This window comes from Balearica regulorum, chromosome 15 (genome assembly GCF_011004875.1).
Source record: "Balearica regulorum gibbericeps isolate bBalReg1 chromosome 15, bBalReg1.pri, whole genome shotgun sequence".
Classification (NCBI taxonomy): Eukaryota; Metazoa; Chordata; class Aves; order Gruiformes; family Gruidae; genus Balearica; species Balearica regulorum.
In genome coordinates this window covers 18,243,057-18,265,932 of record NC_046198.1, presented here as the reverse complement: position 1 = coordinate 18,265,932, position 22,876 = coordinate 18,243,057, and the positions used below count along the sequence as shown (strand labels likewise).

Genomic DNA, 22,876 nt, shown 5'->3' with positions numbered 1-22,876 from the left:
TACAGACATTCATCAGTAAAAAGTCTTGCTGTTATTTTATGTTTTGCAAATGCGGAAAGGGTATTTGGTATAGAATTCAATTATGCAACCCTTATACTGAGGTATTCAAAGACATACTATCCCCGAAGGAACTTGCCACTATTCAGAAGGTGCAGTTGTAAGGAATGCTGCCACTACAGACTCCAGGATCTGTGATCCAGGAGCATTATTTCAATGTTTCCCACAATGTTAGAAGGCAAAACCCACTTAACTTTGAGACAGTGACTGCAGTCAAGGTCTTAGAAATCTCACGGTTACAGAAAGACCTGCTGATTAGCATCCCCAGTTTTAATTAAATCTAGTGGAGATACTGCCCTTGGGGACTGCAACATAGTGAAGATATTATTCTGAAACTAGGACAGAGCCTCAGCAGAAAAATGGGAGTTGGCTGTAACGCAGACGACATAGGACAGCCTCAGAGATCTGACAGAGGTTCAGATCCAGCTCTACAACCAAATCTCAGTTAACCATGGCTGCAGCATGGAGGATGGAGGTCGACCTCATTTTTTTTAAGCAGTTACTAACCAATATTGGAATTAGTTGGGTCCTTTATCTGGAGCAATTGATTGTTCAAGCCAAGTTTGTCTTTGCTGTAAAATTGTCTGTTTACAATTTTAGAGATTGTAAATTTAGAGATTTAGGGATGTTAAAGATCCCCATTTCTCCTAGGGAGCTAATCCTTTGCATTACTGCTGATGACTTCTCTCATTCTGCACCAGCTGTCTTCATGTTCTGCCTCAAAGGTGAGCAAAACCAGAGCTGCAGGCACACATTCAGTGCAAACCTTCACCCAGCAGGTACAGCGTGAATTCTAACTCACCTTCCCACACAGCTCACTGATGGCTTCTTACCATTTCAACTACCACCACACAAAGGATATTTATTTATTCCTCCCATTAACCCTGAATGAATGACATCTTAAGTAAGGTCTGTTAATGAGACAGAGATCAAACCGATACTTGATGGCAGCACTCAAAATTTTTCAGCATAATATTAAAAGTGACATCATAGTTCACTCACAGAAGTAGTGTTAGTACACATTCATGATGTACTTCTAATACACCACACACTAACTGGTGAATATTACCGCTTATTACAAAATAATAAACATATTTAAAGGGAATGATTTGGCAAATATGATCAAATTTTAATTTTAATGAATCTTTAATTTAATGCATTTTAAGAGAAATAAATCTTGTCTTACCCTGAAACGTACAGAAGATATCTAGGACTGTATCCCAGTGAGGAAAAACAGTTCTGGAAGTGTCAGCAAAAATACAAATCCTTAATGTAATACTTTATTAATTTTAAGGTTTATTTCTTACCTTTGGAACTTACAGCCTTATGGACTGAGAGAAAAAAATGGAATTTTCTTTTAAAGTTCTTCATACACATTTAATAAGGTAAAGACGAATTGCTGCAATTTACTTTGATCTCACGTACCTCTTTTCAGGGTGTCACAAGACACTGTTTTATAGCTTGCTCCTCAGATGTTTCTCTCTTTTTCCTCTTTATATCAATGCTAATGGCAAGCTATAGAAATATTCCATTGCAAGAGGTCTCTATATTAGCACAGCGAGGAATGTATTTGTAGAAATTATTCTAAACATTTAAGCATAATATTTGTAAATGCTATTAGTAAAATAAAAAAATCCCAAACCTGAGGCTTTTTTAAATTATTATTTTGACTGCATGGATGAATGCCAATTACATCTTACTATTCTGTAGTGACCAGTCAGCCCATCTGTGGCTTTAAACGCAAGCTGTCTTCTCTATAGGAAAATACTGAAGTAGCCTGATACATTACAAGGCCATAGGAAAGAGTTCACTTAAGCAAATCATAACCACTTGCTTTCTTAAAAAAACCCAAAAAACGCATGTTGGTGTTTGCCAGGTGAGGGGGAAAAAAGGCTTCATTGTGAAGTCTTTCAGTTAGCAAGAGCAGTTAAGGTAAAAGGAAAAAAAAAAACCCACACATTTGAAATCTGCATTCTTTAACACAATAAAAATATAGAGCACATCCATCAGTACCATTTATTTCTCAGCTGGGGATCTCAGACAACCTTTTCTTCAATGTTTTGCTCATCTTTGACTCATTACTTTCATGCTACCAGAAAACTAAATTACGTCCAGCATTTTCACTGCAAAAACTTAACGGGGCCTCCAGCTGTGTAGAATCTCTTAAGTATGAGCACTGAAGCATTACAGAGGGCACAGGATAAGCTGAGTTTCCAGGTGGAATTCAGACACTGATGGCGTCGACTTAAGATTCAATAAAATTCTGTTAAATTAACACCTATGCCCAGAAATAGACAAGGGAATTGTCCAGCCAGCTCTCCAGGCTCTCTAGGCTTACTAAAGAAGAAAGAAGAAGAAAGGATAGACTGGTAGATGTTTTTTCACAGACAGAACTCTCCCTGAAAACTGGTACCATGACAGCCAGTAATGTACTACTGAGTATTCAAGTGCATTGCACCTTTTTGTCACCTCAGCCCCAAGCAGCTAATATTTCAGTGATGAGTACTGAACAAGACATGTGACTAATGCATTTTAATGCACTTAGAAGTCTTGATAAAAATAACCATTTATCAAAGAAAGCTTTTTAGTAAAAAAGCCTTATGAGTTTGAGTCTTACATCCTTTGCAAAGTAGAACCAAGTTTCACTCAAATTAAGACTCTAAAAGCCTTCAGAATCATTATTCAAAAACATTTTGATGTGCTGGAATTGTTAGCCACTTTCTAAGTGACATCAAAGGAGGAGGAAATTAAAATCTTAGTAATCCTCCAAAATATCCTCATTTGATTACTTGACCCGGTATCAAACTGTTTGGAAGGGTTGTATTCAGAAATATCAGCCTGTTATCGTCTCTGCTTCTGGATATTACATTTCACTAAGCACAGTGTAAAAGTAGCAAAGGCACTGGGAAAACTTAATACCTAATATTTAGCATCAAGCAAAACATGTGGAAGTGATTTTATTTCCTTACCCTACTTGTAAATTAGGACATTACTACTCTGAACTAAGGCCAGTCAAAAGCTATGTGAATATTTTATTGTACACATTTCATAATATGCTTTGTACAAATTGCTGAATAAGTTATGTGCGGTATCTTGCATACAGAGTATTACTATGTCACTTCAGAATCAGGGTAATATATTCTTCCAATGATCATATTGTGAATTTTGTGGTGTCAACTAATTCATTCAAGCATTTTCACCTAGCATCAGTCAAAAACCATGACTGTTTTCTTTACCCCATAGTTATGTCACTAGGTGCCCCCATTAGCCAAAATCTTCCAAGATACTTTTTTTGGCTCACAAGCAGCTACAGTGCTAGCTTTTCTTAACAGCAGAAGCCATCCAAGCAGCAAAAAACATCGTAGTTCTAAGATGAAAGTAGCATGTCCAGGGCTGGGAAATTGGTTCCTCAGCCTTTGTATACTGCTTCTCAAGTTTTCACCTACAGTACTATTCACTGACAGGAAAGATGTGAGGGCCACGAAGCTGATCCAAGGGCTGGAGCCCCTCTCCTGTGAGGACAGGCTGAGAGAGTTGGGATTGTTCAGCCTGGAGAAAAGGCGGCTCTGGGGAGATCTAATCACGGCCTTCCAGTACCTGAAGGGGCCTACAGGAAAGATGGTGAGGGACTGTTTGTCAGGGAGTGTAGTGACAGGACAAGGGGGAATGGGTTTAAGCTGAAGGAGGGTTGATTTAGATTAGATGTTAGAAATAAATTATTTACTGTTAGAGTGGTGAGGCACTGGCACAGGTTGCCCAGAGAGGTTGTGGATGCCCCATCTCTGGCAGTGTTTAAGACCAGGCCGGATGAGGTTTTGGGCAACGTGGTCTGGTGGAGGGTGTCCCTGCCCACAGCAGGGGGGTTGGAACTAGATGGGCTTTAAGGTCCCTTCCAACCCAAACCATTCTATGATTCTATGATTCCTCTTTATCACTGCCACACAACACAGAGTGCTCTCTATCCTAAGAGCAATGGAGATTTCTTTTGAAAATGTATGCACAGTATGCATACAAAAGCATGAGAAAAAGCCCTTTTCATACTTATGTTCAATACATGCATTTTTTAAAAACATACCAGTGTCTACTTTAAGACAGAGAGCTTCTTCAGCATTGCCACCTAGTACAACAGACACCAGAGACAGCTCTAGCAGCTATCACACTTCAAATGATCTCTGCAGAAAGGTCCAGCTCAAAGCCTCCACACTAGTATTGATTAAACTTCTCAATGAGCTACAAATTGTAAAAAATCTTTACGAAGCTCTTTTCAACATTTGTCTCAAGAAAAGTAGATCTGATAATTCACCTCCAGCAGATAGCAATTTTCAGTAAACATTTCCTTTTCTTTCCATTCCAGGTGGTATAATACAACTAAAGAAATCTGGATGATTGAGTGAGTTGTGGAACAAAAGCATTTGTTCAAAAGACTGAAACCCACAGTCAAAACGAGGCACAGATTCTAAAAGCAACAGGAAGCATTAACATTTCTCTGTTGCAGAGTATATGGTGATCATACAGAGGAATTGTACAAGCTTTGTTCCTATTTAAGAAAACCTGGTTTTCACCACAATTGTGGATGTAAGAACTTGTAGACCAACACATTTATTTTTGTGCCAACAGCCAATGTACTTTCAATCTCTCCACAATTCCATCCAGCAGAAGGCTGGAGAGAGAAAATAAGGCAGCACCTCTGGAGGACAGCGTGCATATATGGTTTCAGAAAGGGCAGCAGAACAATTCAGCTGGTCCAGAATGTTCGCACAAAATTGTTTCAAGTTCATTGTCTGTTGGAGTATTTATCAAACATACAACCTTCACTTTTAGTCCTCTACATCAGTTACCCAGTGGAAAATTTTGGGGAGACCAATGGAAAAAGGTTATTTCCTATCTTAGGAAAAATGACATTTGCCAAATATGTTTACAACAATTTTTTTAAATTCCCATGACAAACACTTGATTTTTTTCATTCTGTTCCAGTAAATAACTGACCAGGTTTTCAAAGTCAGCTAAGCACCAAATATCCCTGTTAGTTTCTGTGATTCCATCGCATTTAAGTGCTTCAGTTAAAGCAGAACTCTTTGGGAAGAAGTCTCAGCAAACAATGTTACACAACATGAAAAACTGAGCTACTGAACTACACATCCTAACATAGCTGCCAGCCACAGCCACACTTGAAAAGCTGCTGCAGGCTCAATGCTCTACTCTAAATACCAGGAGAGCTGCACAGTATCTGAAAAATGCCTTTCGAGATGGTCATAGAATCAGGGAATGGTTTGACTTGGAAGGGACCTTAAAGCCCATCTAGTTCCAACCCCCCTGCCATGGGCAGGGACACCCTCCACTAGCCCAGGTTGCCCAAAGTCCCATCCAACCTGGCCTTGAACACTGCCAGGGATGGGGCAATAACTACAATAAACCATGTTGTGCTACAGAGCAAAAGAACAGGAATAAAAGTGATTAACTGCAGGTTATTTTGTCTGCTGAATACAGCTTACTTAAGTCCTAGAACATAGTATATGCAATTCTTTAACACTGGTTATTTTTACATTGCAAGGAGAGAGAAGAAAATGGATCTGCGTATGAAAGGTGGCACTTCTGAAAGCAAATGCTGGCACAGAGACTTAAATGTTTCAAAAATATTTATACATTTCTGTTTTCAAATGCACATTTTTAGACATTTTGGTTTTCATTTGAACAGAGACTGACCCGCAGTATCACTGAGTTCACTGAGAATTACAGGGCAAGACTCAGGGAAAAGTAATTTTGGCAACCATCCATTAGGATGAACCTAATCACTGCCCTCCAAATAACTTTCTCCTTTGTATATACAAGAACTGTCAGTATATAGTGCTATCAGAACTGAATATAGAAAAAAGAAGCCACCTAAGGGATGCAATAGGACACATGAATCGGAACTTCACTTCTAATCCAATTTAAAGACTGCTTATGATCACAACTAAATTACAAAATTTCTGGGAATTTTTACTACTTTGGATTCTGGAAAAATGAGGCTAGTATAATACTGCAAGGCCCTATTTTGATATTATCTCACTGATTTGAACTAGTCTTAATTTTAAATAAGGACAATTTCTCTTGGCTCCTTGGACACTAAAATCAAACTGGGTTACTTTCTTTGTCATAACGATTATATGAAACATAGATTAAGGCAGCCAAATTAACTTGTTTCAGACATACTAATAAATTTGTTAGATGATCTAGCATATGCAGGTAGAATCTGACTGACTAAGCTTCTGCAGTGGCTGTGAAACCTCTTTCATGACAATCAATGAACACTTTTTTCTTTTGTAAAATACAAATGAAATAAATGTTATTTTTAGAGTCAGCTCAAGTTTTCAAACCAACAGTAGTTGCCAATACAGTAAGCAAGAGCAGAATACTATATGTTAAACTTTCTATGCAACACATTAAATCCTGGTAGCCTGTGGAGACATAATCACATTAAAGCTCTAAGCACATATAATACTTCTATTTATTGACATGTTGGAGAAAAAGAAGTAACCTTAGCTCATTAAGATAGTTTCATATTCCTAAACCAACTAGGGAACTATGTCACACGGCGACCAGTTATGCTGTCTTTCACATTGCCATTCAGTAAAATATTGATATGCATACAAGTCTCAAGTAAGTAAAGAGTTTGCCAGTCACTTCATTTTGCTGACTTTCATTAGAAACAAACCAAAAATAAAATATCCTAAGACTTTCAGGCTCCAAGATGCACACTCCTGTCCAAGATAAATGATGATAAAACTTTGATTCCAGACTCACATTGTCTGTGAAAAGTCCTTCAGCAAGGGGTTGCAAGGGACATCAACTGCCAAGGGAAGGTTTTATCAAAGCCCATCAGCATGCTGAGCAGAAGTGCCCAGGATTGTGTCTTTCCATGGTCTAGGTGTAAGGAATAATAAAGCAGATGAATGTCAGTAATATGCTTTGTTAAAACAGATACAGGGACTGGGAAGACCTGAAAAGGCCAAATTAACAAATAAATGAAAGCCAGCACAGCCTACCACAATTGTTGGGAACTATATCAAGGAGCGTGGCCTAGGTGTGTCCTCTTTGGACCTCCATGAACTGTTCTGATATGTTAATGAGTTCTGATACGTCAATGTGCAAGTATAGAAGTATTCTGGAGGCAACAGAATATTCCCTAACATTCCTACAATATTCTTACTTGTGCATATTGTTGTCTGCAAAGATATCAGAGACATGACTTCACTTTGTTTCATACATACAGACATGCTTTGTTGATACATCAAGCACTGAAACAGAACATTTTATTTTGAAAGGCACCTCTGGAGGTCATCTGTCCAAACTCTGCTCAAAGCATGTACTTAAGCTGATATAAGCTGATATAAGCACATAACCTCTTCTTCCCTTGACACTCAGCATGAAATATTTATGAAAAATAAAATCTTATTTTGGCACCCTCTGATTGCAGTTCCACTTACTGTTCCACTTTTGTTAAGGTAAACACAATGGTATTAAAAGGCTCACCGAATTGGTTTCACACTCTGGGTTGCCATGTTGTTTTGCAGCCATTTGCTTATTGGTCTTTAAGTTGGCAAACTGGAACAAAATGTCACACAGACAACAGACATCCCAACATCTACAACAACCTGGAATTTTACTCTGAAAATTCCGTTCCACTTGAAAACAGAGCTTTAAGTCCTTTGTAACAAATGGGAACAAGGTTATTTTGTAAGAATCTACTTGTTAGCAAGTTATTTTTATTCATATAATTAAACCTGTCTTTCTTATTTATTCAAAGAGAACACCAATCTGATCTACTGATCATAGCTTTTGTATATCTATGGTTTTCAACTTTTAGAATGCATGAATCTGAGAGAGAAAGAGATGTGGTTTTGTATTTCATCTCCTAGAAGCCTAATATTATAGACATACAAAATTTTGGCTGCCAAATCTTTTTGTCAGATGAAGTTTTTGGAAAAAGACATTAATATCTATTAAGTCACTACAGCTAGAGCCAGATTCCATGACTGTATAGCTTCAGGCAAACCTTAAGAAATTCTGACTTGCCTTCCTCTCTAATAAATTTGTCAGAAACAAAACATACACATTAAAAAAAAATAATGAAAGAGCTCTGGGGTTTTTTCCTATTTATTTGTTGGCTTGTTTCACATAAACTACAAAGTCATGGAGAATCCAGCCACAGGAAAATGGCATTACTCTACAGCATGTCTGCCCACATGTAGGGTACTACTAAAACTCCCTATTATCAACCCAAATTTATAGCTGAGGTTCCAAGACCTTGCTCCTTGACACACTCTTCCCAGGGCAATTTTCATTCCTGGAGGTGCAAAACAAAACAAACAAGATTCTTTGGAAAATGTTTAAATATTATCATCTAGACGAAGAAACAGCGATACACTAAGTACATTACCAAGGTGTAGGTTATAAAAGGAAAAAAATAAACCAATTGGTTGAGTGCCAGCTGTTGCTAACCAATATACACAGGTCAAGACCTGTTCTTTTGGGGGCATTTCCTTAACATGTTTCTTTGTAATAATTCAGTAAGAATCTCAGCTTTTCTTTTTTTAAAGTTTCTGATCCCTTTATTGGCTGAAAATGACTTAAAATAACCTACAAAGATCATCTGTCTGCAGCACATTAGCTCATATCCCCCAAAACAAGAGAAAAAAATCCACAAAGAACATTCTTTAAAATGTTGAGTTGTTCACAATTTTGGGGACCTGACTCATTTTTACATGTTTGGGTTTGGCAATGATGTCAAGTAATTTGCCTGCAAACACTCAGGCACACCATGTCAAATCTAATAGAAGCAGGAAGGATATTCTCAGGCTTAATTTTCTAGTTCAATAAACATTTCTCACCTGCTAGATTTGCTGTCAAGGAATATCATACACTTGCTCTCTTTAGATACTACTAATTGTATTTTTGGACTTCCTCCCACTTCTTATTTCTGAAATCCGGCATGATGGATAAACACTCCATAGCTGTTTTACTCAAGTCTTAACTCCAGAGATGCTTTCAAGATGCTCTTACAGTACCAACAGATTTTTCTTGGAAGATAAGCATCAACTGAATAGTGGTTAAGATCTCTTCTGCCTAGTCAAACTTAGTATCCTGAGATCTTTACTGAGAGGAACACATTCCTAGCTAATGCAGTGCTATCCATAGAATCATAGAATGGTTTGGGTTGGAAAGGACCTCAAAGATCATCTAGTTCCACACCCCCTGGTACGGGCAGGGACACCCTCCACTAGACCACGTTGCCTAAGGCACCATCCAACCTGGCCTTAAACACTTCCAGAGATGGGGCATCCACAACCTCTCTGGGCAACCTGTGCCAGTGCCTCACCACTCTAACAGTAAAGAATTTATTTCTAACATCTAATCTAAATCAACCCTCCTTCAGCTTAAACCCATTCCCCCTTGTCCTGTCACTACACTCCCTGACAAACAGTCCCTCACCATCTTTCCTGCAGGCCCCTTCAGGTACTGGAAGGCCGTGATTAGATCTCCCCAGAGCCGCCTTTTCTCCAGGCTGAACAATCCCAACTCTCTCAGCCTGTCCTCACAGGAGAGGTGCTGCATCCCTCCGATCAGCTTCGTGGCCCTCCTCTGGACTCTCTCCAACAGCTTGATGTCTTTCTTATTAAAAAAGTTTCTTTTGCCATGTCAAGCTCAGCCTATTTCTAATGTAGTACTTGTGCTACGTCTGTTCTTAGAAGCTGCATGCTCAGAAGTTAAGGAGCTTGAGGTATTTATTCAAATGAAATATAATTAATATAGGAGTACTACCTCAACAAAAAATAGTTGCTGTGCAAACATACAGAATTAAAAAATACAAAAGCTATATAGCACTGACAGCAGTACCAACTTGATGTAGAAGTACTAACACGTATAAAATTCTAAAACATATATAAAAACTTCTTTTTACTGAGCTATAACACAAATACATGATTTCATGGTACTACATTCCAAAAGCCTTAATTTTTTATCATCCCATTAAAGAGAAAATATATAGCCCGATATAATATTTGAGATCGTTACTTTTAGATCTGAATTTCACTCTTTCCTATCTTTACCATTTTAACCTGTTTCATTAACAATGATCCTAAAGTCAGTGCTGTCTTTTTACTACCAGGAATTCAACCAGAGCAAAACAGAACGTTTAAGAGCAATCTCAATATATTTCCTTCTTGTCTTCCTTCCGCTATCCTCATTAAACTCTTGTAACAATCAATAAGCTACTTATAATAATAAGGTAATCTATTCCTTAATGCTCTCCCAGCCAAATTCTTGCCTCAGGTTGTAAACAAAGAGCTATGGTCCATATATTCATTAGCACAGTTCAACAATGCTTCCTAGTGCCTGCTTGCACACACTTGCAATATTAAGCCAGACTCTGCACAGTACTCCATACATTTCACTCTGCATTGGCAAAGGCCCATCTCTATCTGTTAAGATCTATGGTTGTTTTCTGGCATTTATTAGTCATAGCAAATGCTGCATATTTTACATAATACAAGCATTTTTATATTCTATGTAGAATAAATACATTCTCCAAGTTAAAAAAACTGCTGGTAAACAACAGGGAAAAGTCTTGAATTTTATTAGAACATTACAACATCACATATTTCACAATTTCATTATTTTAGGTTTGGTTTGGGTTTTTTTCCTCAGTTATAAGTGAGAACTTATTTTGGGGAATTTACATAGTGATATTCAGTACTAACCAGAAACTTATCTGTCTGGAGAGTACACACACATACAGAGACATGAAGGCTCTTGTAAATAATAGCATTGTTCTCAAAAGCCTCAGACTAGGATGATGGTCCTGAAGATGAATATGAAGATCACATAAGGTATGTATGTTTTAGACCTACGAGTGCTACTAAGTACCAGTAACTATCAGCTATAGCATTAGGCAATGACTCAACTGATCTCTTCCTGTAAGACAATGACAGCACTACACGTTAAGCAAGCTCTGAAGCAGGTGTGAGATGAATATTATGATACTAACAATAGAGTGGTGGTTCTCTCAGAACAGGAGGCTTGAAAAGAGTTGCATTTACTTTTTCCACACCACATGACAACGTGGTGCATAGCAGTGTGGACAGGGAGATGTCATGGTAGTGCTGGCCTTTGAAAATTACTTCACTACAGATGGGTGACCAAAGCATCCATGTCCTTTGGTAGGCCTCTCGCAGCAACATTGTCGTGGTTTTACCCCAGCCAGCAGCTGAGCACCACGCAGCCGCTCGCTCATTCCCCCCCATCGGGGTGGGGGAGAGAATTGGAAAAGTTAAAGTGAGAAAACTCGTGGGTTGAGATAAAGACAGTTTAATAGGTAAAGCAGAAGCCATGCATGCAAGCAAAGCAAAGCAAGGAATTCATTCAGCACTTCCCATGGCAGGCAGGTGTTCAGCCATCTCCAGGAAAGCAGGGCTCTATCACGGGAAGACAAACACCATCACTCTGAACACTGCTGCCCCCCCTCTTCCTCTTCCCCAAGCTCCTTAGAAACTGAGCATGACATCATATGGTCTGGAATATCCCTTTGGTCAGTCGGGGTCACCTGTCCTGTCTGTATCCCCTCCCAACTTCTTGTGCACCCCCAGCCATTCCGCTGGCAGGGCAGCGTGAGAAGCAGAAAAGGCCTTGGCTCTGTGTAAGCACTGCTCAACAACAACAAAAACATGTCTATATAACAAAAACATCTCTATATTATCAACCCTGTTTCCAGCACAAATCCAAAACATAGCCTCATACTAGCTACTGTGAAGAAAATTAACCCTCTCAGCTGAAACCAGGACAAAGATAAACATCAATACTGGGAATTCTTGAAATCTGTAGCAAATCTGTCATTGCAGTTCTTGCTCCATTTCCCACATGTACATTTCAATTCACATCAGAAAAATCTCCGTTGTGATGTATTTATTACTTTTTCCTCTTCTCTCTGTCCTGGATTTCACTAGATTTCTCTTTGAGTCAATGCCCTTGCCATGAGCAATGTAAGTCCAGTGCTGTTACAAAATTATTACAAGAATGGACTTCTGTTTGTTTAAAAGCTCTTACCACTTTCTTAAGACCACAAGCTGCAGGGGACAACTGTCAGGATTAGGTTTAATAATTTACAGTACACCAGATTCTGATGACCATATGATATTGATGGTAAATTCGATTTCAGCTGCACTAGTATGCTATCAGTATGCTTTATCTGTCGTCGTGTCTTCTGGACACAGAAAGTATTTTTTTTTTTTTTAAGATTACAGTGGGTTGATGCTGACTTTTACACTCCTAGATAATTCTCTTTTAACAAGAGAAATAATTAACAACACCTGGAATGCATATGCATCACAAGTTTGCAAGGTTCTCTTAGCAAGTAATAGATTGGAAGAAGGATAGTGTATACACATTTTATAGACCTTTCATTGAATGTTTCCGTATTTCATATATGTTTTCCATGTCTGACTTTGGATACTGTTTTCTAATACAAAGAACACTGAGTAGAAATGAAGGCAAAAAACCACAATTTGTGTTATGGCAGGAGCTATCAAATCTGGAGGGAATTGTTTGAGGATGCTTCCCTGGAAGAAACTATTTGAAAATGCAGCATTTGGGAAGGCATCAAACCAGCAATTGCCACAGCAATAAGATTCTACATAAGGCCCCAGCCAGAAAGCATCCCTTGTCAGTTATAACATTAGTTTATTCACAGTCCTGCTCTTCATTGGCATAATAGAATAAATATGCAAATTTAGTAGTTGTTAATGACAACAGTTATTTCCCATTTTTGCTTTAAAATCCAATGGGAAAGAGTTACTGCTGTATATGTATCTGTTGTTTAGCAGGCACATAAAACCCACCAGAAGATTACAAATATTCTGATTTTCCTGAACTTCTTCATGTAGTTATGAATTTGTTTCTTATAAATGAGTACCAGATCAGTGTCATGGGATTCTTAACATAAGCACAGCAACAGCAACAAAAATCAGGATCTACTTCTCTTCTGCAGGACTCCCTGAGGAACTATATCTGATGAGTCAGACACTTTACTACTTGTTTATAGTGTTTATATGCATGGAGCTGTGGGAAATGATAAAAGCTGGTACCTGGGGGTAAAGGAGGAAGAAAATAGAAAGATGACTGATCAAAGCAAATTTCTGCCTGCCTGATTATAAAAGGAACAGAAACAAAAAAAAGCCCCCACAACAGTTCTAGGTCACTTGCAGCAACACTTATCAAGAGTGACTGGCAGACTGTTCATCATACAGTAAAGCAGTCTGCCCAAAGAATAGGCACCAGACTGTATTATCTTTCACACGCTCCTAGATCAAATCCCATTCACCCCATCTGCAGCAGTCAGAACTCGCCATCATATTAACAGATGCACGTGGTCCCTTTCCACCTCAAAGGAGAAAAATGTCAACGTGAAGTCTGCAGGAGACACAAAGATCAGAATGGAATGATTCTCTCCCTACCCTCCCACTGAGGCAGAGCTCGCTTAGCTACTATAGGCATACCCTACTACAGGTCAAAGGTGCTTTCCAGAAAAATGCAACACTTAGAGATCCAGTGAACAGTGAAGCCATGTTCCCATAAGAACTGATGTAGCAGAGGGGGACCGCATGCAGGTGCTTAAGAAAACCACAAGGACAGCACAGTGCAACATAAGATTCTCCCATTCAAATCCTAATAAAACTGCCATGAGAAATGAGATCTCAATGGCACAAATGGAAAACAAAGATTACAGGGATGTTCCTGTATACCTCCCCCAACAAGATGCTCTTTTACAAGTGCATTTTTACTACTATTGGTGTTATGATCAACAACAGAACTCCCAAGGAACGGACAGAGAAAGGACAAACGGCAGAGTGTTACCGTCTCTCTCCCTTACTGCAGGGTTTCATTATCCCAGGGTGGTGGAGCTACACAACCAAATCAATTCAGCATACTCACCAGTAAGCATGTACTGAACTTGCATTAAAGAAATGTATCTTGCAGGAATATTTCCCCAGGACACACTTCACCACAAAAATGTTACAAGATGCAAAGTCTGAAAGGTCTATCACAGGCAGTAAGCAGTTTGGAAAGCCTAAGACGTGAAACACAATTCTCATAGGATAACCAGACCTACTCAGATTTCTGTACAGCTAACAAACCCTGAGGAAAAGCCTATCAAAAAGTAATTCTTTCTTTGAAAGGAAATTCCTTGAGGTAGACACCTAATTTTTGTTACTTCATCTTAAAAAAAATTTGTAACAGAACATTAAGTTTCTTGAGGATGAGAGTCTTTTTTTAAAACCAGGAAAACCCAAGTAAGACTTATATAAACTTGCAAAGCATTTAAAGTATACGGAAACAATGTTAAGAACACATCAAGAGTCTCCTTGACCCTACACCGATGAATAAGCAAATCCAATTTGATATCTTAGTAGACTACAGTACAAAGCAAGACAGTCCATTTTTGTCATAAGGGAAGCTTATGACAAAAGGGAAGCTTTTTTCTTTTCATCCCTTGTATGCAATCTCCAAAAACACCACTCAGCTGACTACAACTTTGAATTACTATCTAAACTGATAAATAGCCATTTCAATAAAATGTTTTATAGCAAACCATAAATCCATTATCCCTTTTTCTTAGATGTCTTAATACTAATTATGACATAGATGCAATATTTGCAATCCTTTTGGGCTGTATACTTACTGTTTGTATGCAAATACAAAATAAAGGAGTCACAAAGCTTACTCTTAATTTGAATCCAGCATGTGTCATAAAAAGCAAGGCAGCTGGAAAGACGAAGGAATGCGAGGTAATGGAGATTCACATTCTACAACACATTCAAACAGACAAGAAGGGGATTAAATGTACATGTGGGAAATCTGGATATTTTACTTTCTCCTCTTTTTCCTCCCAACTCCCCAGAAGCCAGAGTTTGCATCACATATTCTCCCTTTACAATTTTTGTTTGCTGTTTCCCGTTTAATATTTAGTATGCTATTTACTGCTGAAAAACAAGCAAACAGAGCTAATGGAAAGATTGCTACCCTGTACAGTTCATAGTTTAAAAACCCTAATATTTGGAAGTGTGTACACATGTTAAAAAAACCAAACAAACAAACTGTAAAGACTTGAACTTCTTTTATAAGAAATAATATGTAAATATTTCTGTTCTGCAGCTTTATGGTCAAATAATCTATCTAAACAAGGTGTCCATTACCAACAGTCTCAGAATTAAATCCCTATTATCTATTCCAGAACTGCTTGGAAAATATTCCTAGTGTAAGGAAAGAGCAAAGTCACAAAGCACCACAGAAAAGTTACATCAGAGCTCTACAGAAGAGACAGCGAAGAGGAAGGAAAATCAAACCTCCACTACAACTAACCACAAGAAGAGTGAAAAGTGTAAGAAATGTGGTGTCCAAAGGCTAACAACAGACATACTTGTGGAATCCCACTCACACTGACTCCAAACACATGGTAGATAAACCCTACAAGAAGATGAAAGTCTTAGAGACTTCTTCCATAAGAATAACCTCAGTAGCTGTAAAAGATAAAGAACCTGGAAAAAACATCACATTTAATTACAATTCCTGGTCTCCATGGTCCAATTATACCTTTTTTTCTGATAGTAACAGACAAGGGACAGCAGGTCTGCTTCTGTTTATGCCGTATCTTTTTTTAATTCATGCTAGGTAACTTTAGAACCAATTTGAAAAGTCACTCTGAAGGTATGAAATCATGCAAACCTAGGGTCCTGGCAATGATCCTGAATAGTGCTTTTGACTCAACAACTTGGGCATCCATCAAGAAGCTATGATGCTGCCCTGAATGTTTTGCAGCACTGCTCTCCTTCCTTCCCACTGCAGCCAAGAGATCAAGTTGAGTCCTCTCATGAGGAAAAGAAAATGACGCTTCATTTTCAAACACTAAAGAAACCTCCTCAGGCCCCCAGAAAAACAGAAGAGGGGATTCTCTATTTATAGAAAGTATGGAAATAAGAGGTGGAACTGTGTCTTTTACAGAGGAGTCATCCCAGTGTCTCTAATGTACTGGCATAGAAGGAAAACTAGAGGGGAAAATTACCCTTTTCATGATCTTTATAAGGGCAACACCTTTATCTTCACACAGGAGAATGAGGAAGAAGACAAACATACAGTCCTGGGTTATTGTGAAGGAGAGAGGACACAGCACTTCAAAGGTAGCAGTGATGTATCCGATAATTGTGCACGATAAATACGCACAGAACCCAATGATTAATGCTCAAATCCCTGAACTTCCCTATGGCTAATCTTCAAGAAACATGCACTGATCAACCTTCCTTCTTCTATTTAACCTTTACATCCTCTACTTCCATCAAGCTCATTCATTACCCAAGAGCTTGGCAAAGATTCCCGGTTCTGCTAAAGAAAGCCGTACACACGCACATTCAACACAAGCTAGCTCAGAGACTGTTTTTGCAAGCCCTCACAGCTCTGTGAAAGTCAGGAATGCAAACACCTACACTTCACAAGAGGCATAGCTATAATGATCCAAAACACTCGCAACCAATGTGTACAAATACATCCCGTCAATACTCAACGAGAAAATATGGCCTGTGACTGCCTCTGTTCCCTGAATCATAATGGCTGAATTATCCTCCCACATCTAAAAGCAACAGAGACTAACATTGTACACACTGCATCTTTTTTTAATGCAGTATTTAGTTTTGTATGAGGGTTATCTCCCTATCTGACTTTTCTGCATGCTCACCACACTTTTTCCTTAACTACAACAGCCATAGTTATCTTGCTGGTTTGCAGTATGCCACTCACTAATTAGCACAGGAATGGGGGATTCTTGTTTGTTTGGGTGTGGTGGGTTTTTTAAATCACACCACAATTAACAGACACCAGGAACCTGAACCACGTGCCATCGTGCTCCACAGCTACTATGCTGCAGATCACCAGAAAATAACAAGCTATGAAAGATGTTCTAGGCCATTTTACTGCAGACACTGGAGAGTTCTGTTCTCTGACATGTTTTGAGAACTAATTAAGTAATTCCTCATAGTCCGAACAGAGATTATTTTTCATTCACTTCACATTCAGAGGAATTCTGTATTCCTTGTTCACAGATAGAAGCTGTCCACAGCCTTTCATGATGAAAAGAGGGCAGGGTCAGACTTCTCCTATAGAAATTTACAGACCTATTTACCCGTATCTGATGCACATTTGACTTGCCCCATAAAGAAACAAGTGTACAAAATCAACAACAGGGGCAAAATTGCTTCCAGGGCTGTGCAAAAAATTATGTGCTTATATAGTTATATAATTTCCTATTACCAGATAGCACTTTCCTTGCATATGACTAGGAAGCTAGAGACTTCATTTATTTGTAGCCTTTTCCACTTACAACTTCCAACAAGTGACAGTGTCATCAGTCCACTGAGTCACAAACCCTGTAAATAAAGCAGGCTTCGCATGATAGGTTGTCATTCCATTAAGAAATTCTGCTTTGTCAACATCTTCCATAATACATTACAATATGTGATGTAAACCTTGAATAAAAATACACTACCACAGTTTAGAAATAACAATATGGTCTATTTTTGAGATCTTAATGACAAGTGTTTAGTGATTAGACTGAAGGATTAGGAAATGGTATTCATGCATTCTTTTCTTTGCCCTGCCAGTGTCTTCCTCTTTATCCACAGTGCTAGTGGGCTTATTTTGTAATGCTGATCCATATCATATTAGTGCAATGGAAACATAAAGACCATACTCTTACCACAGTCACATCTGTCATACCTGGAAAGTTATTCACATCTGTTTCTTTCTCTGGTCTATCAAAAGTTGAGGACAATTATATTTACCATCTTGATGTGGTGCTATACCATTAAATGAAACCACATATGATAGGGAGTCTGCAAGCAGATAGATGATTAATAATTGGCTAAAGAATTATGAAGGGCTGTTACCTAAACTTGTATTACAAATGATAACTGAAGTGAATCCTCCCTGTACCACAAATCAAGTATTTTCTGAGACCTGTAAACTTCAGATGGTTGCAAACTTCATTTTGGATTACGGCAGATGAATGCTGCTGAAGTAAAGTACCAAAGGAGAAATGAATACACTCAAAGACAAAAAGAGCATCCAGTATATAACATGGGCTGGATAGGAAGAGAAAGGACGAAGGTTTTGAGCTTAATTTTGAATTTGATTTTTTAAATTTGGATGGTTTCCAAGCTGTTTGAGAGTGTCCACCAACAGCACAAATGCGTATTTAGAAATGAGTAGTGACTGTAAGTTTCAAAAACTAATTATTAAGTTAACTCAAGTATTTTGCTATGAACTTTCATAAAAAGAAGCGAACTGCTTGCAAACAAGCTAATAACATTATCAGTGGAAGCAGAGGACTCACCACAGCTTAGGTACAAAGGGTAACTTTGTCGATCTTCCTGAGGCTGTGAAAACTGCAGGCTTCTCCAGAACCTCCTGCCTCCCAAATTCTCACGTTAAAAGCCATAGGATTTCTCTTTTGTAAGTAACTATACTACTTCCCTCAGTGACAAGTGTTGCAAATTGAGTAAACACTAGCTAAAAAATCATTTACATTTTGACACCTCCTCCTCTATTAATTCATGAGTTCCTTCCTCATTTAGCTTGCAAAGGAAGAACAAAGGAAGCAAGGCAACCATAAGGGAAATGCCGTAAGGGGTTGAACAGCGAGCACCTCGTGGCATTGCCCACTGAACAGCAGGCATTGAGCACCTGGAGCCTCTGCCAAAGCCAAGAGCTGGCCGCCCTGGCCTGCAGCAGCATGTTGGTGATGGACACGTCGTGCACAGATCAACAGCAGCTCACTGCCCCCCAAAATGTGTTTTCCCATGTATAGTGCTATATCCCATGGTGGGGCAACCTAGGGCAACACAACAGTTAGGGATAAAAGCTCTTTTAAAAAAAAAAATCCTATCAATGTGCCTCAGGGCAGAGGAGGTCAGGGGAAGGAGGGAGGAGCGCAGCGCCAGCAGCAGGCACGGCCAGGGCGCCCAGAGAGCGCGAAGCCCCCGGCACCGCCCACAGACGGTTCTAGAAAGCGGCCGGCTGACACCAGCTGTGGGAAGCATCTGTTCGTGAGAGGAATGCAGGACATCACCGGGCCACTTGTGAGAGAAACCTGGGCACCGCTGGGATGGTGCCAGGCCAGTCCGGAGGGACAGGTGGACCCCCCCCCCCCCCGCGACATCTGTGAGGAGGGAGCCTCGGAATCTGCTTTAGGCCATCTTCCCTGGAGGTACTTACACAGCAGACGCTGCAGTCTGCAGCCTGTTCCGAGGCCGGTTGCTCCCCCAGCTCAGTTTGTAGCCTGGCACCTCCGGCCCTGCTGCCATTTGCGGTTAAAACGGCCGCGCCGGTGGTGGGGGTGGGCGGGGGACAGTTGGGAGCGGGAAATGCTGCCGGTGGCTGTGAAGTGCTGCGGGGTGGGGCAGGTATTGGGGAGGAGGGGAAGAAATTGCTCAAGTCTGACTTCACAGAAGGTTGCTAGAGAAGGGCACCCTGTGGGAGGAAGGTATGGGAAGACTTCAGATTGATGAATAAGGGAAAGTTTCCACAGAAACCCTGGTCGGCAGCCAGAGGTGGAGGCTGCAAGCTGAGGTGACCTTTCAGAGCAGAAAGTTCCTCCACTGCGAAGAAGAAGGCAGATGATTTGTGCAGAGGAAAGCCTGTTGACAGAGCCTGAAGCTTTGATTTCGGCTGGAAAGGAGCAGGTGAGGGGCAGGCGAGGTGCCTGCAGGCACTGGGGGGTGTCACTCCCACCAGATGCCCCCTGCGCCGGGCTCCCCCGCGCTGCCAGGCCTGTCTTGCTGTTGGCTGCCTTCGGATTCCAGCCCTGCTTACTACCACTCTCTGTGAGGCTGAGCTGGTTGTCAGGTATCCAAGAGGAGATGAAATTCAGGAGGATGACAGAAAATGTGTTGGGGAGACTGGCATTTCTGATTGTCCCTGATCATAACGGCCTTTCCTCCTGTGCCGCGGAGATAACACACTGGCCTGCTCTTCAGAGAGAAGACCACTCACTGTGTCTGTAGTGTTACATAGGTAACTGTTTCTTGACAACTGTCAAAAGACTCGCTTCAGGTACCGATATCCTTGATCCAAAATACCTGTCAAAGAAGATGACAGGAAGAATGCTGCAATCAGTAACACTTTCAATTTCTCAACTTTCTGTAATAGTGTCCTGCTGCAACTTGGAGGGGGGGAAAAAAAACCCTCCAAACACTATGCTTTTTTTCTTGTTTGACCAGGCAATTTATAAAGTTCATCCTTTAATGCTGACTCCTGGACACTGCAGATATCCAGGATGGTAAGATAATTTGCAGATTCAATTTTTGTTCATGAACTTTCAATTTGCCTTTCACAAGTAAAACCAATAACTGATTGGAACAAACCCCAAGGGCATCTGATATAAGAGGATATGATGTGTCGCAGTTGTCTGAGATTCCAGATTGATCTGCAGAAAGCTAAGATGTGCATGAAATTAAAACCCAAGCAAATATATACATTTTATTCATGTTTTGCCAGTACCTTATCGCACCATCCTGTTACAACTGGGAAAGTACAATACTATGTGCTGGCCCTCAATAATTGTCTTACAAGTACGGTGCACAGATTTAACGCCTACAATAAATATGTCAGTGTCAGACTCATTGGTGTTTATTTACCTGTGGATGTGAAGATGGTTTGAGAAAATACAAAATTTGTATGCAAGGGGTGGTGACTGGCTCAGGCTATCTACAGTGCTGCAGGTATTTTTGCTTGTTGAATCACACCTGTTTGTCTAAATTATGTGGCATTTCAAAAACTTTATGTTATTTGGGAATTCTCAGAAGAGATTCTAATTCTCAGAATTTGCCCCTTGCAAAGTTGCACTGTCTGAGTGAACCTTGGCTGCTTATTAACAGCAGTATTCATAGACTGGTTTTTTTGTTGTTGTTTCCTAGACAACCAGTTCAGGTTCCCTCCAGAGCTCTTGCTTTTGTGTTTCCTGATTAAGATGTACGTGCTGCCTTTGGCTGATCTTATTTGTGGGAACAGTATTAATTTTCATAGGTGTGATATTGATTAACTTTTTATTTTCTCAAACAATATTAATTCCAGTATTTTATAAAGGATGATAGGATTACATGAATTTTAACTTTGCTAAATTATAGCTTAGGCTCCCTAATGTGAAAGTTATTCTAGGTTTTTTGCTCAAGGCAATTCTTGGTTTTACACAACAGACTGATTGAATTCTACAGTTCGGTTTTTCTCAATTTTTATGCAGACCAGCCATAATTATAATAAGCTCCTCTTGTCCTGAGCACTCCTAGAGCTCTCTTTTGAATCAGACGACTATGGCATTTTCTGAGTTTGTAACTCAAGTTGTAACTCAAATATGAATGGCAGGGATGTGGCTCCTCTGCTGTGGCTACTACTGCTACTTGCAGTCCCTTGCAGAAGTTTTCCTGACAGTACAAAGGCCATCATATCTACCATCTTGTCTTGCCTTCATCTCTGGGTAAATGATTAAATTTCAGCGGTGGCCAAGTTTCACTCTGCTCAGTGTAAAGTCAAATTGTGGGTGAGGTAAGGAGGCACTAACTTGTGGGTCTAGGTGAACCTGGCTTATTAGCTCCTCTCTTACTGCCTGGAAGCAGATCCCTTACTTCACTACCCAGATAATACCATACTGAAATAACTGAAAAATTTGGAAGACGAGTCATGCTTGGAAAAAAACCACAAAAGTGTTATCTTAAAGTTTCAGTTAAGTTTAAGTGCTTCCATGGGAAAAATCCTTAAGAATGTGCTTAATGGGCCACAAAATCAGGACCCCAAGGGGAGCTACAGTCTGGCCAGGAAGTATAGTATCTCCGTATCTTTGCCTACCAAAATTACATTCCTTTTGTCTCTCTGAGCACTTACTATAGTAAAATATTAATATACACATTATATTGCTTTACTAAAAATTAATTATAGTTTTAGTCCTTACTGGCATGAAGCTAGAGTTCTTAATATGATTATAAAATCTTACATACTGGACAATATATATCTGATTTGTATTTCATAATACATTAAAACCTAAACTTTAAGCCATATTTTTTCTCATATATATCTAGGTTTTATTTTTACAACATGTGAGATGTTTGAATCTTACAGAATTAACACACAGCTGTTGAATGCATGTATTTTACTTGCTGAAAACTTGTCTCAATATTAAGTTGGGCATTCTGCTTAGTATGAAAAGCAAAAAATACTGTCTCATAAAGACAAAAATGCAAGAATCTCAAGCAGAAACCATTGTATGTGCTTTACACTAACATCATAAGAAATAAATAATGGAACTCATTTTTATAAAACTCCATCAACAACTAGTACTGTGTTAATTGTATTTATAAGGTGACCTGAGGAATACAAAAAATTGGATGAAAGTTGAGTGGAACTTTCTGATTTTATTTTTATATAGTTTTTCTTGGGGAAAAGCATCCATTTCTCACAATGAAGGAAAGTCCATTTTGCTTCATGCAGTTTATGAATGCTTTAGGGTGTCACTCACTGTCTGAATAATATCTGAATTAACCACCTGAGTAAGTTTTTGGAGGGGTTTATTGTGTTTAAATTAGAAAGGTTACTTCTTTCAGAATAGTGGTAGACAATGAAGTCCCACAGTTTTACTGCTTGAATGTAATTCTGGAGCGTAAGCCCTTTGGTAAATATTGGACTAAATACACAACAGGTTTTCTGTTAGTATGCTGCTTTAATATTTGTTACAATACCCTTTACTGAGGCT

General features: G+C 39.4%; 1 long non-coding RNA gene across 1 annotated transcript in view; it reads right to left on the bottom strand.

Moving 5' to 3' along the window:
• LOC142603955 (uncharacterized) overlaps positions 1–19,453 on the bottom strand; it is a 35,319-nt gene extending 15,866 nt beyond the window's left edge. Inside the window, exons 1-2 of the long non-coding RNA XR_012837850.1 lie at positions 19,351–19,453; positions 6,841–6,960 (exon numbers count right to left, since the gene is read on the bottom strand). This is a non-coding gene — a long non-coding RNA (uncharacterized LOC142603955). The remainder of the gene's footprint in view (positions 1–6,840; positions 6,961–19,350) is intronic.
• Between the last annotated feature and the right edge of the window lie 3,423 nt (positions 19,454–22,876).